The following is an 18732-nucleotide window of genomic DNA, read 5'->3' as shown; positions in this document are numbered from 1 at the left end:
AGGGCATAGCAAAATTAATTTAAAATGGGTGGCGAATGCAAACACATTCTGGCTAGGCTTATAAATGCCCTAGGGCAGATAGCCTAGTATGAACCTATGAACCTATGAACAGTAAACTGGTTAACAGATTTTTACACATTCTAGAGAGAGTTAGCCAGGCTTGATACATTGACATAGCCAGTTAAGTGACAAATGTTGTTTGAGTCTAGTTTTAAATTGACCTAATGTGGAAAGTAAGGTAATATCAGGTGGAAGAGAGTTCCAGGATCTACTTACAGAGTTTGCAAAGAGAGAATCACTGGCTGTGTTATTAATTTTGCTAGTTTGAATTAGTAGTTTGTTAGAGGATCGAAGCGGTCTAGGATTGTTATAGGGGGGTGATAATATTTTTAAGTGCAGGAGTATTGTCCAGATTATAGAGGATTTTATAGGCCATAATCAGTTGGTTATACTGGATTAGGCTGGGTAGTTCAAGCCACCCAAGCTGATTTAGATTGATGCAATGATGTGTCCTAAAAGGCAGCCCAGTGGCAAACCTGGCAATGTGATTGTAGCAAACTGAGAGTTTGTTAAGGACAGTCTTGTTTAAATTCGAGAGTAGAGGGGATGCATACAGAAGGGTTGAAAGAAGGTGAGAGCGAGCTATGGCAATTTTAGCTGAAGGGGTTAGGAAGGCTTTTATTCTGTAAAGTGACCCTAGTTTTTATTGATGGTTTTGATAGTTTGGTTAACATGTAGGTCAAATTTTAGATTATTGTCTATGATGACACCTAATAGTTTTGTAGATGGGTCAGGGGAGATTATTTTGCCATCATTTGATTTTATGGCAAAGGTGAAAGCGGTAGACCTACGTGTTGGTGAAAATAACAGCATTTTAGTTTTTTGGGATTTAGGATCAGACAATGTTCAGAAAGCCAGTTTTCTATTGTATTAAAGGTGGTCTGGGTAGCTGACCATAACTCTACTGGAGATGTGGCTGAGCAAATCAGAGTAGAGTCATCAGCATATTGGATACAGCTGACTTTTGGGATGAGAGTATAAAGGTCGTTAATTAAAATAGAGAACAGCAAGGGCCCTAGTATAGAGCCTTGTGGTACTCCAAGGGTGTTAGGTAGAAGGTTAGAGAGTTTGTTCTGCCAGAGGACAGCCTGCTGTCGACCATTCAGGTAGGATTGAAACCACTGGAGGGCTCCAGTATCTAGACAGAATGTTTGCAGGGTGTGGATTAAAAGTTGGTGATCAACCATATCAAATGCCTTGGAAAGATCCAAAAAGAGGGCTGAGGATATATAATTATTGTTGCAATTATGGTTTATGGTGTTAGTAAAGGCTAGGAGGGCTGAAGTAGTGCTGTGATGAGGATGGAAGCCATGCTGAGTGTCTACCATAAGGCGATTTTGGATTAGGTGGTGCATGAGGTGTCTATGAATACATTTTTCCATAATCTTTGCAAGTGGAGAGAGTATAGATATTAGCCTATAATTGGAAAATTCAGTAGAGCTGCCTCCTTTGTGAAGTGGGATGACATAAGATATTTTCCAGATGGTGGGAATTTTAGCTTCTACTATGGTTCGATTGATTAGTATTGAGACGGGGTAAGCAATAGCATCAGCTGATTTTTGTAGGTACTCGGCAGGGAGTTGATCAGCAGAAAGTGTAGTGGGTTTTAATTTTTTGATCAAGGTACGGATAAGTGAAGTGGTGACTGGTTGAAAGCTGAATGCGAGTAGGTTTCTAGGGGTGCTACTTTCAGGACCAGGGGAGCTAGGAGGTAGTTGGCTAGCTAGGGCTTGACTTTTCTCAGTAAAGAATTGGTTAAAACTATCAGAAACATCTTCAGGGGTTTTATCAATAGTAGAAGCAGGGATTGGGGTTGAAGTTTGTCCAGGATGTAGTAGATTATTAAAACCTGCCCAAAACTTCTGAGGATTATTTTGATTTACTGTCTGTAAATTACAGTAGTATTGTTTTTTGTCTCGTAAAATTGATTTTTTGGTTTCGTTCCTGGATTGCCTGTATTTAATGTGATCTTGAGGGTCTTTAGAAGAATGCCATAAAGCCCACGCTTTGTTTCTAAGGGTAATTTTGAGATTAGACTCTATAGAAAGCCATGGTGCAGTTTTTGCCTTGGTTCTCTTTGAACGAACAGGTGCATGCAAATCAAGGATCTCAAGGAATTTGTTGTTAAAGTATGCTACTGCTTCCTCTAAGGGGAGGTGTTTTAGAATAGACCAATTGCAAGAGTTTAGTTCTTGTTGGAATTTGGCAGGGTCAAAGTATTTATTATTTCTAACCTTTCTGAGTAAGGGTTGTTGGGAATTAATGGTTTTGTGCTTAATTACATATGTGAGAAGGTGATCGCTTAGGCCATTAAGAAGGGTACCAGAGGTGTACAGATGGGGGTAACTGTTTATGAGTACCCAGTCAAGTATACTTTCTTTTTGGTTGGGTTTACCTATCCTGGTAAGGGTGGATATGAGTTGTGTAAATGCATGCAGGTTAATATGAGTGGTTGGGGATTCTGAGGAACAGGTGCCCCAGTCTATGTTAAAGTCTCCAAGTAGTAGGGTTTCTTGGCATAGTGACATGATAGCCAGTGCAGGATATCTTCAAATGTAGATATATTGTTACCTGGGGGAATGTACATACAGATGATATTAATGTATTTATTTTTATTAAGTTTATGTCTATGATGACACCTAATAGTTTTGTAGATGGGTCAGGGGAGATTATTTGCCATTATTTGATTTTATGGCAAAGGTGAAAGCAGTAGACCTACGTGTTGATGAAAATAACAGCATTTTAGTTTTTTTTGGCATTTAGGATCAGACGATGTTCAGAAAGCCAGTTTTCTATTGTATTAAAGGTGGTCTGGGTAGCTGACCATAACTCTACTGGAGATGTGGCTGAGCAAATCAGAGTAGAGTCATCAGCATATTGGATACAGCTGACTTTTGGGATGAGAGTATAAAGGTCGTTAATGAAGATGGAGAACAGCAAGGGCCCTGGTATAGAGCCTTGTTGTACTCCAAGGGTGTTAGGTAGAAGGTTAGAGCGTTTGTTCTGCCAGAGGACAGCCTGCTGTCGATCATTCAGGTAGGATTGAAACCACTGGAGGGCTCCAGTATCTAGACAGAATGCTTGCAGGGTGTGGATTAAAAGTTGGTGATCAACCATATCAAATGCCTTGGAAAGATCCAAAAAGAGGGCTGAAGATATATAATTATTGTTGCGATTATGGTTTATGGTGTTAGTAAAGACTAGGAGGGCTGAAGTAGTGCTGTGATGAGGACAGAAGCCATGCTGAGTGTCTGCCATAAGGTGATTTTGGATAGGGTGGTGCATGAATTGTCTGTGAATACATTTTTCCATAATCTTTGCAAGTGGAGAGAGTATAGCTATTGGCCTATAATTGGAAAATTCAGTAGAGCTGCCTCCTTTGTGAAGTGGGATGACATAGGATATTTTCCAGATGGTGGGAATTTTAGCTTCTACTATGGTTCGATTGATTAGTATTGAGACGGGGTAAGCAATAGCATCAGCTGATTTTTGTAGGAACTCGGCAGGGAGTAGATTATTTAAACCTGCCCAAAACTTCTGAGGATTATTTTGATTTACTGTCTGTAAATTACAGTAGTATTGTTTTTTGTCTTGTAAAATTTATTTTTTGGTTTCGTTCCTGGATTGCCTGTATTTAATGTGATCTTGAGGGTCTTTAGAAGAATGCCATAACGCCCTCTCTTTGTTTCTAAGGGTAATTTTGAGTTTAGACTCTATAGAAAGCCATGGTGCAGGTTTTGCCTTGGTTCTCTTTGAATGAACAGGATCTCAAGAAATTTGTTGTTAAAGTATGCTACTGCTTCCTCTAAGGGGAGGTGTTTTAGAATAGACCAATTGCACGAGTTTAGTTCTTGTTGGAATTTGGCAGGGTCAAAGTTTTTATTGTTTCTAACCTTTCTGAGTAAGGGTTGTTGGGAATTAATGGTTTTATGCTTAATTACATATGTGAGAATGTGATCGTTTAGGCCATTAAGAAGGGTACCAGAGGGTACCAGAGGTGTACAGTTGGGGGTAACTGTTTATGAGTACCCAGTCAAGTATACTTTCTTTTTGGTTGGGTTTACCTATCCTGGTAAGGGTGGATATGATTTGTGTAAATGCATGCAGGTTAATATGGTTGGTTGGGGATTCTGAGGAACAGGTGCCCCAGTCTATGTTAAAGTCTCCAAGTAGTAGGGTTTCTTGCGATAGTGACATGATAGCCAGTGCATGATATCTTCAAATGTAGATATATTGTTACCTGGGGGAATGTACATACAGATTAAATTAATGTATTTATTTTTATTAAGTTGCAATTTGGTGGCAAGAATCTCTGAGTTATTAATCTGAGGAGGTTGTATTACATCTATGGTGACATTCAACTCAGATTTATAGAGTACAGCTACCCCACCCCCCCTTCCTCGAAGCACGATCCAGCCTGTGTATGTTGTACCCAGGTGGTAACACTTCATTGTCTTTAGTGTTAGGTTTTAACCAGGTTTCAGATAAACAGAGAATCTCAAGGGAGTGGACATCCAGAAGTGCATGCAATTCATGTACCTTGTTATTAATGCTTCTAATATTGAGATGACAGACTAGGAGAGAGTTAGTTGGCCTATTAATTGTAGGTTTGTAGCTTAGATTGCAAGCAGAGGGGGTATGTGTATCTGAAGTGAGTGGGCCAGGGTTGGAGTGAATATCACCACCAAGTATTAGGTTGAGTCTATACTTGGTGATGAACTTCAGGAATTTGTTTATTAGTTTGTGGTAGTGTTTGGATCTAGAGCTAATGTGCCTGGGGTTGAGATGTTGATAGATTGAACAAGATGTTGGATAGGATCTGGTACTGTAAGTATGGTAGAAAGTGGAAGGATTTACAGCTGGGGTAATAGTATGTCCTTTTGGGACCTGAAATCCCGTGAGAAACTGGTTTTCATACAAGGTAAGGAGGTATGGTGTGAACAAGAGGGGTAGTAAAGAGGAGTATATCATTATCTGTGATTCAGCTAGTGAGTTAAGGAACTGTTTTACCTGGTGATGCAACACCAGAAGATTGAGTGGTGAGGCAAAGTTACTGGAAGGAGGATGAGAGAATGCCAGATGAAAGCTAATAGGTGCTATTAAAATGTAGGTAGTAGAATGGGGGTGGGTGGAATTATACCAGATGAAAGCAGATAGGATCTAGAAAGTGGGAGAGTGGCTATAGTACTATAAATTTAGAGGTACTGGGGGCGGGAGGTAATTGGGGGCAGGGAGGGGAGAGAAGAGAGGATGAGTGTAGCGAGGGCGAACGTAGCAGGGCTATTGCAGTTTACAAGGTTTCCTGAGGTGTCCTAAAGCTATAAGGTAAGTATTGCAACTCTTAATGTAAGAGTCAAATTTACTTCAGTTACAGGGGAAGGAGGCAACCACTCAAGTAGAAACAAAGAGCCCTATGGCTGACCAGTATGGTGACCTGCTTAATTACAAAGCACTGTAAGTGAAAGCTTAACAAATGCTTTTTGTGTGTGCAACCTACTCTGTTTAAATGTTGAGAGAAACTGATTGCAGTCCTGTAGACACCGTTTTGTAGGGAACTGTAGAGTTCAACTAGGAAAAGAGAAAAGCAGAGATTCTAGGGTAAGCATGAAGGCAACAACAGGCAGTTATTATATAATAATGCATTCAGAAAGGTTTGGTGGTGGGGGGGGTAAAGTAGCATACTTCAGAATGAACTAAGATTTATAGCTAAGAAACCTAAGCAAGAGAGCAATGCAGTAAATAAACACTTGCCAGAGATATACCAGAAAAACGAAATCAATTTTTCACAATTGTACAACTGGAAAATTGCCAGTAAAAGCACTTCAGGTATAGCTAGCCCAAGTTATTCAAGTCATAAAAGCATTTCTTCAATGTGTGTGTGTGCAATGTAAACATTAAAAAACACATGCAGCAAAGAGGAGCTCTGATTATACACTTTCTCTAGGTACAGGTTCAGTTTAAACACAAATATCACCACAGAAATTCAGTAAAGTCACTAGCTACTTATAGAGCCTCTGAAAAAAAACAGAGCAGTCTGTGCAGAATCAGAATTTAGCAACAGGTCATTCCGTTACACAAAAAACAGTAAAAGATCCATACAATGAAGAAACTTACACTAAGTCACACCAGGTGAGCCAAGGGGGGAAGAGAGAGGGAAATCCTAAGCACCTAGATTTGAAAATGTTGCCTGTACTGAATTGTAGCAGTTTAACCTGTTTGAGGAAAGAGGGGGGTGGGGGAAAAGAGAAGGCAGTGGGAGTGGTTACAAGGAATACCCTGATTGACTCAAGACACCACACCAGAGATAAGTTGAATGTAAGGGCCTAAAATCTGCACTCAGCACTGTGTTATTTGCACTCAGTACTTTAATTTTAATGTTACTTGGACTCAGCACTGTAATTTCACTTATGTTTAGCAGGAAAGACAGACCAACAGTATACAATTTTGGGTATTTTTACAAGGGTTACTTGTTCAAATGTCAGGCTATTGCAGTTTACAAGGTTTCCTGAGGTGTCCTAAAGCTATAAGGTAAGTATTACAGCTCTTAATGTAAGAGTCAAATTTATTTCAGTTACAGGGGAAGGAGGCAACCACTCAAGTAGAAACAAAGAGCCCTATGGCTGACCAATATGGTGACCTGCTTAATTACAAAGCACTGTAAGTGAAAGCTTAACAAATGCTTTTTGTGTGTGCAACCTACTCTGCTTAAATGTTGAGAGAAACTGATTGCAGTCCTGTAGACACTTTGTAGGAACTGTAGAGTTCAACTAGGAAAAGAGAAAAGCAGAGATTCTAGGGTAAGTATGAAGGCAACAACAGGCAGTTATTATATAATAATGCATTTAGAAAGGTTTGGTGGGGGGGTAAAGTAGCATACTTCAGAATGAACTAAGATTTATAGCTAAGATACCTAAGCAAGAGAGCAATGCAGTAAACAAACACTTGCCAGATTTTAAAGATATACCAGAAAAACTAAATCAATTATTCACAATTATACAACTGGAAAATTGCTAGTAAAAGCACTTCAGGTATAGCTAGCCCAAGTTATTCAAGTCATAAAAGCACTTCTTCAATGTGTGTTTTTCAATTTAAACATTAAAAAATACATGCAGCAAGGAGGAGCTCTGATTATACACTTTCTCTAGGTCCAGGTTCAGTTTAAACACAAATATTACCACAGAAATTCAGTAAAGTCACTAGTTACTTATAGAGCCTTTGAAAAAAAATAGAGCAGTCTGTGCAGAATCAGAATTTAGCAGCATGTCATTCAGTTACACAAAAAACAGTAAAAGATCCATACAATGAAGAAACTTACACTAAGTCACACCAGGTCAGCCAAGGGGGGAAGAGAGATGGAAATCCTAAGCACCTAGATTTGAAAATGATGCCTGTACTGAATTGTAGCAGTTTAACCTGTTTGAGGAAAGAGGGGGGGGGGAAAGAGAAGGCAGTGGGAGTGGTTACAAGGAATATCCTGATTGACTCAAGACACCACACCAGAGATAAGTTGAATGTAAAGGCCTAAAATCTGCACTCAGCACTGTGTTACTTGCACTCAGCACTGTAATTTCACTTATGTTTAGCAGGAAAGACAGACCAACAATATACAATTTTTAGGAATTTTTACAAGGGTTACTTGTTCAAATGTCAGGCTATTGCAGTTTACAAGGTTTCCTGAGGTGTTCTAAAGCTATAAGGTAAGTGTTACAGCTCTTAATGTAAGAGTCAAATTTACTTCAGTTACAGGGGAAGGAGGCAACCACTCAAGTAGAAACAAAGAGCCCCATGGCTGACCAATATGATGACCTGCTTAATTACAAAGCACTGTAAGTGAAAGCTTAACAAATGCTTTTCGTGTGTGCAATCTACTCTGTTTAAATGTTGAGAGAAACTGATTGCAGTCCTGTAGACACCATTTTGTAGGGAACTGTAGAGTTCAATCTGTTTAAATGTTGAGAGAAACTGATTGCAGTCCTGTAGACACCGTTTTGTAGGGAACTGTAGAGTTCAAACTAAGTCACACCAGGTCAGCCAATGGGGGAAGAGAGAGGGAAATCCTAAGCACCTAGATTTATAGATATATTAGATTTATAATATAGGTTTAATGTTTTGAACATCCTTTGTATGATAGTGATTATATGTTTAATGATTGGATGTATTTTAAGATTTTTCAAATTTTCATTGTAAAGGAAAGGGGGGCTCTGGGGTTTATGGATAGTGTTTTGATATAGTTGTGTAATAGTTTTACCCAAGTTGGAGACCATTGTTGTGGTGAAGGGGTGTGGTCAGCTATTGTTATTAGTCTATTACAGTTTATGATATCATAGTAGAGTTTAACGTCTGGCAGCCTTAACCCTCCATAGTCTTTATGGTATGTCAATTTTTTATAATTGATTCTGACTGATTTGGGGACCAAAATACATTTGGAAATTATGGAGTGAATGGTTTTGAAGAGTTTTAGATTGATAATGGTATTGGAGGCATTAAATATTTATTGAAATCTGGGTAGAAGATTCATTTTGATTGTGGCTATTTTAGCTAGGAATGGAAGTAAGTTTTGTCCATCAACCCACATCATGTTGTATGTTTGACCAGAGATTAATAATGTTATTTGTATATAATTGTTTAGGATCTTGGTGGTAGGATATTCCTAGACATTGTAATGAATTGTTAGTTTTAATACCAGCTGCTAAGGAGTATGTGGAAGCTGACAGAGGGAGTTAATAGGGAAGATATGTGTTTTCTTTAGGTTTAGTTTGTAATTTGAGAAAGTTGAAAAGGTGTCTATAGCAGACAGTAGTTTCTGGAGGTCTGACTTAGGTAGTGATTAGTAAAGATTTAGATCATCAGCAAAAGCCTAAGGCAATTTTAGTGTTAAAGATATTGGGGATATGGTGGAAAGTTTTCTGAGAAATGAGGAGAAAAGGGGTTCAATGTATAAATTAAAAAGATAGGGGGACATAGATCATCCTTGTCTGGCACCATTCTCAATGTCAATTCGAGAAGATAGGTGTTTATTAATTTGTAGGTAAGTATGAGCCTTGGAGTATAGTGTTCTGATAGTTTGTATGTAGTTATTGGGTATGTTAAAGAGAGGCAAGATATTGAGCAAAAAGTTTACATTTAGTCTATCAAATGCTTTTGAGGCATCAGTAGCTGAGGTGTAGATTGGAGTATGTGTATGGGTAGAGAGCTTGATCATGGTGTCCATGATAATGGTATGATCAAAGGTTTGTCTGTGTATTATGAAAACAGATTGTTAAGGGAAAACAATGTTTGGAATGATTGGTTAAATTCTGTTTGCTAGTATCGACATAAATATTTTCATATCAAGATTTATTAGGGCTATAGGTCTATAGTTCAGGGGGGTTTTGAGGTCGGACTTTGGTTTAGGTATGAGAACCGTTTTGGATGCTTTTAGATGTATATCACTTACACCATTGGAAGTAATGTGATTGAATAGATGGAGAAGAAAGAGAAATGATTTTTGTGGAAAAGCTTTGTAGAATTCGTCCATAAGACCATCTAGACCTGGTGATTTGTTGGGTTTGAGTTTGTTGATTGTCATAATAATTTCTTGATTAGAGATTGGGGAGGATAACATTGTTTGTTGATCTAGACTGATTTTGGGAAAATGTAAATGGTTTAAGAAGGCATCTGGGTCCTGTTTATGATGAGAGAGGTTTGATAGACTGTAGGATTTTGTATATATACTTTCAAAGATACGTATGATATCTTGAGTAGTGTGATAGAGTTTATCTTGGTAGATACGTTCTGTTATGTTCAGGGAGGGTTTGTTTTGGTTAATAAGCCTAGCCAGGAATTTAGATGGCATGTGAGCCCATTCAGAGTAATTCGCTAAAGTTTTAATTTCTTGGTATGTTAGGTTTTCAGCATTGAGATCATATAGCTTTTGTTGGAGTTGTGTTATTTGAGTTTCAGTTTCTTATTTAAAGAATGACTGGAGTTGGGATTCAAGCTTAATGATTTGATGTTTAAGAGTGGCTTCCTCCTGGAGAAGTTTTTTTTTTATAATATGAAGCTATACTTATAAGGGTACCTCTAATTATGGATTTAGTAGAGGCCCAGTAAATGTCCATAGGTAGGTGATTATAGAGTAAATTGTCTAAAGCTTGGTCCAGGATGGCATCTACTTCTTGTAGAATTTCTTTTGTCCTTAATAGGTTAGTTTGATTGTTATCCCAATCAATAGTTAGGTTAATCTTAGGATGATCTGATAGGTATCTGGGCTCTGTGCAAAAGGAATTTTTGTATTTAGTAAATATATTGGAAATGAGAAAAAACTCCAGCCTGGACCAAGACTCATTACACATAGAGTAGAAGGTATATTTATTTGAGGGAGTTATTGGGATAGAATATATTGGGGTCAAATAGGTTAAAGTAATTTTTAAGTTCCTCGAGTACTGAAATGGCATGGTTATTGTGTTTGGAATTGGTGTTGGATCTGTCAATATTAGGGCCTTCCACAAAAATGAGTGTAGAGGAGGCAAACCACTTCTTAAAACCACCAAGCTCGTTTTTTATTTAATAAACAATAAAATATATAAGTGCTTTTGTCTCAATATTCCAAAATTACAGAGACTTCATCAGATACAAATTTTAAAACAGCCCAGTTTGTTTTAAACCCTGAAAGGATGACATCATATCCAGAAAAAAACTTAAAATGTTTAAAGCAACAGTATGTCCTAAAACAAAGTCAGATAGCAGCAGTATTCAAGTTCAAAAATATATTATATATCATGGATATTTAAAAAAAAATTTAAACAATATAATAAAACCAATCCATTTAATATAATATAATTAAATATAGCATTCTATTACCCCAGTAAATGTACTAATAAAAGATAAACAAATAAAATTGTAAAACAATAAAAATAATGAAAGGTAAATGAACAGCTTCCACTAGGAATTGAACCCAGAACCTTCTACGTATGAAGCAAGTGTAATAACCACTACACTATTACCTTCACATACCCTATTACTACAAGTTCAATGTCTTATAAGGGCTTTTAACTTTAAAAGGCTACTAATAGACAGGTTGTCATTCAGTCCTGGCCAGTACATGGAATTTAGTCTCAACTGCCATGCGAGTACCAATTTTTCTAATAGGTAGGGCCATGCTCCCCATGAATTCTAGGTACCACACAATCCAATATAATGAACTTAAATTCATGTTGTGGAAACCCTGTAATATGTCTTGCTAAGGCATTACCTTCCCAGCCATCTCTTATGTGTCTAAGATGTGCACTAATTCTGGTTTTAAATTTTCTTTCAGTCTTGCCCACGTAAACACATGGGCAGGAAACACAAATAGCACAATAAACGACTCTCTCTGTTGAACATGTAAATTTGCCTTTAACCCAGATATTTGTTCCGTTAATCTCCATACCTTTGTCTGTTTCAATAATGTTGTTACAAAATTTACACCTACCCCATCTGTGCATAAACCCTTTATACTGCTCACATTTCTGTGTCTCGAATATGTTTTTTAAACAATGTCTTTTCTTGTATACACAAATGGGAGCCTCTCCTAAAATGTCCCTCATAACTGTGTCATTCCTAATAAACTCCCAGTTTTTAGTCAAAATATTCTTTATGTAATTTGCTTCCCTATTAAATGTTGTTAAAAAACTATTCTCGTAGGACTTCGGTGTAGCTGATGCACATATTGTAGTTTCGCTGTTATTATTATTAATAATGTTGAAACCTGTAGTTGTTAAACAGACATTTTCTAATATTTGTACTACATTAGTGTTTTTCATGTTTAAAATAGGGGCAAAATGCCCAGACCTTCTCCTACTGTTCACTTCATTAGCAATTTGGTCTATTAACTAACTTGCGTAACCTCTCTTGAGAAACATTTGTTTCAGCAAATTACACTCCTCAATGTATGTCTCCCATACAGTTGTCATATGGGCAGCACGAACAAACTGCCCCTTTACAACTGCCCATTTTTGTTTGAATGGGTGACAACTACTAAAATGTAAAAAACTATTGGAGTATGTATTTTTACGGAAAATCTTTGCTAAAAACCTGTTCGCAACATCATCCTTCGTTAAAAGGACGTCCAAGTATGCTATACTCGTGTCGTTTATTGAATACGTGAATTTTAAAAAACTAGTTGTGGTGTTAATATATTCCAGGAAAGCATTTAGTGTATCTCTAGGTCCTTTCCACAATATAAACATATCATCCAAATAACGCATATATGTCTTACAAAGCTGAAAATATTCAGATGTCTTTAAATATTGTTTTTCCCACTCAAGCATGACAATATTGGCATATAGGCCCCCACAAGCAGAGCCCATTGCCACTCCCTCTTTCTAAAGAAAATATTGTCCTTCAAATAATATGAAGTTGTTCCTTAATATTAAATCCAGCATCTGTTCAAAAAGGTTAACCCTATCCTGTGCTAGATTTTTAGAATGGAGACATTCACAAAACCACTGTGAACCAATGTCATGTGGTATCACACTGTACAGGTTAACCACATCAATAGTGACCAACAGGTATTCTTTACTGTAACTGATGTCATTAATTTTGGAATATTGAGATGAAAGCGCTTATATAGTTTATTGTTTATTAAATAAAAAATGAACTTGGTGGTTTTAAGAAGTGGTTTGCCTCCTCTACACTCATTTTTGTGGATTTATTCGTTGAATTGGTTTTGAATATCAGGGTCTTGGATTGAGTTTCAGTCCCCTCCTAGTATATAATAATGACTGGGGAAGTCAAGCAATATTTTATAAATAGACATTATAAATTTGTGTTGATTTACACAAAGCGCGTATAGGTTTAATATCAGAATAGGATTGTCTAAACAGGCTGATTTAGTTGTTATATAGCACCACCTTCCATTCATGTCCATATCATGTTTCATGATTTCACATTGGAAGTCAGTTTTAATAATGATTGCTACTCCTGAGCTATTTTGGGATTTGCCAGAAGCAATGATAATCCATTTTCTCTTTAGGGAGGGTTTCCATTGCTCTGGTAGCATGTGGGTTTCTTGTAGGATTAAATTAGCTTTGGATTTGAATATCAAATGTAGAAGTAGTTTTCTTTTTTTTTTCAAGTTGGATCCCTTTGACATTGCAGGAATCAAATGACCACACACCTACTATTATAGCTATGTGTCAGTAAAGGATGAGTGTGATGGGTATAGTTGGTACAGTAAATGTAAGAGGTAAGACATTGGCATATAACTCTTCCTGCATCAAACTTGTGCCTATTCACTAAACTTCTATGCCTGGAAGAGTTGAGGGAATTGGATGATAAAGAGTTATAACAGGAGTTAAAGCAGAAATGGTTAGGTGGTAATCTTATTACTAATGCGTTGATAACTTTTAGCCATATATTAAAAGCATATATAGTACAGATAGCAAACAGTATGTCTTCCTGTTTTAACTTCTGCTAGTCTTCTAGCTCTCCATAGTTTTTGAATTATGAGGGAAAGTAATGGGGGCAATATAGTTCAGTGTGGTGAAATAGAATATCCCCCAAAATTGGTGTAAGGTGAGTTGGTTAAGGTAGTGTAAAACTTTATATAACCCTGAGGGTTTGTTGACTAGTGTGTCTTGATTGGGGTATTAAGCTCTGTTATTAATTAGAGAGCTAATACCAGTTGTTTAAATAATTGTCACTGATGGTATTAATTTATGACAAAATGTGTCAGGTTAAATGTTATTGTTTCCAGGTATATTTCTAGTCTCTGGTCCAGAAGCTTCAGGGTAATAAACCCACAGATTTATAGGTTGTTAGTTTTATAACAGAAGAGGTATTACTATATTAATAATATACTGCTAGTCTAGTGCACACAAGAGCATACTGAGAAAATTGTTCTTCGACGAGGTGGTTAGTCATAAAACAATAAGCAAATCAGAGCATATATAATACTTATGCAGTCTGTAGCATTTGTCAAACTTATAAAGCATTTAACATCACAATTTGTTCCATTAACTATTTTTTTAATATCATGTATCTGCCAACTAAGGCAAGGGTTTTATTATTAATAGAAACATCATGTTAGCAAGTTTAGAATTAATATCTTAGGTATGCTAGTTATTTGGCCAGATAAACAAGAGAGTAATAGTATACACATTTTCATTTGGTATTTTTTAATTCTTTACTTCCCTCTTTCATTGCTCTTTCCTCATTTTCCCTTTTCTTTCTTCATTCATGAAGCTTGTATTGCATTGCTATGTAAGAGGGAAAGAAAAAAAAAACACACAGTGTAATATTCATAGTTGTTGTCCAAGTCTGATAAAACTTGTATGTGAAGTTATTTATAGAAATATAGGCAAAAATAGCATATCAAAATAGGTTCCAGAAGTTTTAATTGTCAAAAGAAAAAAAAATGCCATGCCTTACTTTGTATTGCAATTCACAGTCTGTAGGTATTTGCATTGTTCCATGTGTGGTTGAATGGAATACCAGGGCAGAGAATACTGAGAATGAAAAAATTGCTGTGCTGACCAATAGATGGGAGTGTAATCTGTTATTGCATGGCAAGGTTAGCTTGTGAAGCCAAGTCAAAGGTGTTGGAAAATGACTTCAAAGTGAAGTAAATCAAAACTGATGATTTCTGGGTTAACTTGTGTTATTCCTGATCAAAAATTATAGATATATTGTAAATCCAACATTATGAATGCAGTTCTTGCAGATTTATTTTTCTTGCTTGTATGAAAATGTCTGTAATTTGGTAGTAGCATTTTAAGAAAGAATAGGCTTCTGGGAAGTTAAATTCAGGGATTAAACAGGAAGTGACTGGCAGATTGAGATGGCTGGATCCTTGTACACTGTATTAATGGAACCAGAGAGTCATTTTCTGCTGAGAAATCCACAAATTATTTCTCTTGGATTACAAACCGTACCAAAATGGTGAGAAGCTTATTTTTACCTTATTTCAGTCACATGCAATTGTCTTGTTTATGCCACAGTGTTGCTTATTTTTCAATTTATTTGCCATTTTTTGGTAGTAGGTAGTTCAGGAGCTGTGTTAAATGCATTTAAGAAGGATTTCTTCACTTCCGAGGTGTTGCTGATGTTGTATTTGATCCCCTGATGCTGAAAGTGAAGTGTTTCGGGGTATTTAATTCGGAATCTGATTTGCTTTTTTAATCAAAAAGTTACAAAATGGAGATAGTTTTTAACATTCCATTTTAATTTGTAGAGGACTATCATGGGCAAAAAGTATTTTATTTCCATTCGATCACATGTTTCTTTTCTTTTTTTTGCAGATGTAAGGATTCTGGTTTTTTGTTGAAAATTAAGCAATTTTACATACACTAGTCATGGATTAGTGGAGTCTAATGATGGGCGTAGGGCTCGGTGTGCTCTTTCTATTGATATTTGGCTTGCTTCAGTGGTATTTTCAAGTAGAACCCCAAATATAGCCAGAATTGTTTCCAGTAGTTTGTTTTGCTCAGTACTTTCTGGTATACCCCTCAAGATTATATTATTACTTATGGATCTGGCTTCTAGGTCCAGGAGTTTTTGCTGCATTTTTTGTATAGATTTGTTGTAAGCTTTAGATTCTTTCTGGAGTTCTTTAATTTTAGATTAATTTTCAAAGATTCTGGCTTCTGATTTTTCCTCTCCAGTTGCAATGTGATTAATGGAATCCCCAAAAGATTCTGGTCTGAGAAATTTTGTATGGCTAATTGTAGAGGCTGTAGAGAAAGTTTTAGGTCATCAAGGTTTGTAGATTCAGTTTTATTTTTACTGGATGATTTAGTGGTTTCTTGTTTCCCACTTCTAGGCCTTTTAGTATTAATGTCTTTTTCTGGAGATGTAAGTGCTGAAAACTTAGTTTTAGTAGTTTGCGAGTCCATGGTATCTGAGTCAGTCAACATTATTTTTCTTTTGTTGCTTAGAAGATGCAAGAAGATATTTTGCCTTCAGGTGTTTCAGTCAGCCAGCAAGCAAAGTACATGTGAAGGAATCCTGGCAGTATCAAAGGTAATCATAGGTTCATAGGTGGGTACTAGACTATCTGCCCAAAGGCATTTATAAGCCTAGCCAGAATGTGTTGGCTTTCACAGCCCCAAAAAGTAGTTCCCTGTGCCTCTGTCCAGCAGAGCCACTGAAGTGATCCCTGAGGTAAACTTTCTGTTTCCCATCCACTCGTCAAGGTTTCTTTTGAAGAGTGTTAATGAGATCTGCCTAATGTAGATTGGGATCTTGTTCCAAAGCATGGGAAGTCTCTGGGACAGGAATCGATCCCTCCTACACGTCCTATTTATTGTTGTGGTGAGGTTTAGATCTCTAGAGTGTGTGACTTGAGGGGATAAGGTTTTCTTTAGGTGGAGCATGTCCATCAATTCTGGGTTGGACATGGCCTTGTATGTCAGGCAGAGATCATCTCTGAGTAGGCGGTATGCAACCGAGTACAACTGGAGTTTCTTCAGTTGAGCTGCATAGGGCATCTGTTTGAGGCCATTGATCCTCTTGATGAGGTACTTCTGTGGTCTTTCCAGCTGTTACAGGTGTCTTGTAAGGTACATCCCAAATGGGGCATTGTACTCTAAGATGGGTGTGATGAGTGATGAGTAGAGGGGCACAATGATCTCTTTTGATCTGGATGCGAACCCTTTTGTGATTAGGTGGGCCATGTAGAAGGATTTTCTAACCACTTTGGCAATGTGATTATCAAAGGTGAGATTACTATCTACTTGGGTACCCAGATCCCTTATTACGTCTTCCGTATTTAGAGGACTACCACCTATGTGGTAGTTTGTGGGTACTTTATTTTTTCCAAAGGGAATGACTATGCACTTTTTGGCATTTAACTTGAGGCCGTGATTTTGACACCAGGTGTCCGTCTCAGTAAGACCCTTTTGGAGGACGTTTGTGTCAGCTGGAGAGTCAGCTATAGCCCCTAGTTTGCAGCCATCTGCGAACTTGGTCAGCCAGAGTCCTCCTGTGCTTGCCTGTACCTCTGAGAAGTATATACCAAATAGGAGGGGTCCTAGAACTGAGCCCTGGGGAATGCCACTTGTAACCGGTTTATATTCAGACCTAGCTCCCGCAACTCTCACCATGTGGGTTCTGTCCATGTGCCAGTTGGCAACCCATCTTGTGACTTAGGGGTTTATGTTCAGGCTGGTGAGCTTGTCTATAATACCAGAATGGGGAATGGTGTTGAAGGCCTTAGCGAGGTCTAGGTGGGCTGTGTGTAACACCTTTCCCTCATCTATAGTCTTGGTAACTGTCTCAAAGAAGTCCACCAGGTTTAGGAGGCATGATCTGCCCTTAACAAAGCCAAATTGGGTAGGGTCCAGTGTTTGGAGGTTCCCAATTTCTCTGTTAATGAGTTCCATGATGATGTGCTCCATAGCCTTGCAGACCAAGCTAGTCAGGTTTATAGGGCAATAGTTCCCAGGGTCTGTTGTGGCTCCACCTTTGTGGAGTGGAATAACCATTGCTGTGCACCACTCTATGGGTATGTAGCCTGTGGAGAGGCTGAGTTTGAACAGTGCATTTAGGTGAGGGGTTAGTTCATCTTTGAGCTTGTGTAGGACGCAGCCTGGGACACCGTCCAGTCCCATTGATGTTGTGTTTTTGGCTTTGGAGAGGGCTGTTTTAACCTGAGTGTCTGTGATTTCAGGGGCTCTACATTCTTCTGGTATGGTTATGAGCCCTTTTGGGGGTGAGAGGGGGGGTGAAGTTTGTGCAGAAACTGCCTGCCAGGATGTTGGTGATATCAGTCGATTCAGTGTATTTTGTGCCATTCTGCACTAACTCTGAGCAGATCTGAGCATTAACACTTAGATTCTTGACATAGCTAAAGAATGCCTTGTGGTCATCTTTGGAGTCTTTGGCAATTTTTCTTTCAAAGCTCACTTTGGATGATTTTATGAGGGATTGTAGTTTCTTGCTGATACTGATCAGGGATGTCTTCCCTTCTTGGGATTTTACTCTTTTTCTGTACTAGTTTCCTCCTTTTTTTTTAAAAAAAAATTTTTGGGGGAAATTTTTTTAAAAAAAAAAATTTTTTTCCCCCAAAAAGGGGGAAAATTTTGAATTTGGAAACTTTTTTTTTGGGGGGTTTTTTGGGAAAAAATTTAATTTTTTTAAAAAAAAGGGAAAAAAGGGCCAAAAAGGGGAAAAAAAAATTTTTTTTTGGGTTCCGGGGTTTTTTAAAAAAACCGGGGTTTTTTAAAACAAAAGGGCCCCAAGGTTGGGGGGTTTTTTTTTTGGGGGAAAGGGGGGGTTTTTTTTTTTTTTTTGGGGGGAAGGGGGGGGCCCCTTAAAGGGGGGTTAATTTTTTTTTTTTTTTCCCCCCCTTTTTTGGGGAAAAAAAAAAAAAAAAAACCCCTTTTTTAAAAAAAAGGGGGGGAAAAAAAAAAAAAGGGGGGGGGGGGGGGCCCCCCCCAAAAAACCCAAAAAAAGGGGGGGGGGGGTTTTTTCCAAAAAAGGGAAAAATTTAAAATTTAAAAAAATTTAAAAAAAAAAACCCAAAGAAAAAATTGGAAAAAAAAAAAAAGGGTTTAAAAAAAAACCCGGGGAAAAAAAAAAAACCCCCAAAAAAAAAAAAAAAAAAAGGGAAATTTTTGGGGGGGGGTTTTTTTAAAATTTTTTTTTTGGTGGGGGGAAGGGAAAAAAGGAAAAAGGGTTTAAAAATTTTTTTTTTTTGGGGGGGGGGTTTTT

Source organism: Protopterus annectens, chromosome 1.part0 (genome assembly GCF_019279795.1).
Source record: "Protopterus annectens isolate FY-2018-M chromosome 1.part0, PAN1.0, whole genome shotgun sequence".
NCBI classification, from domain to species: domain Eukaryota; kingdom Metazoa; phylum Chordata; order Ceratodontiformes; family Protopteridae; genus Protopterus; species Protopterus annectens.
This window is presented reverse-complemented; position numbering follows the sequence as displayed.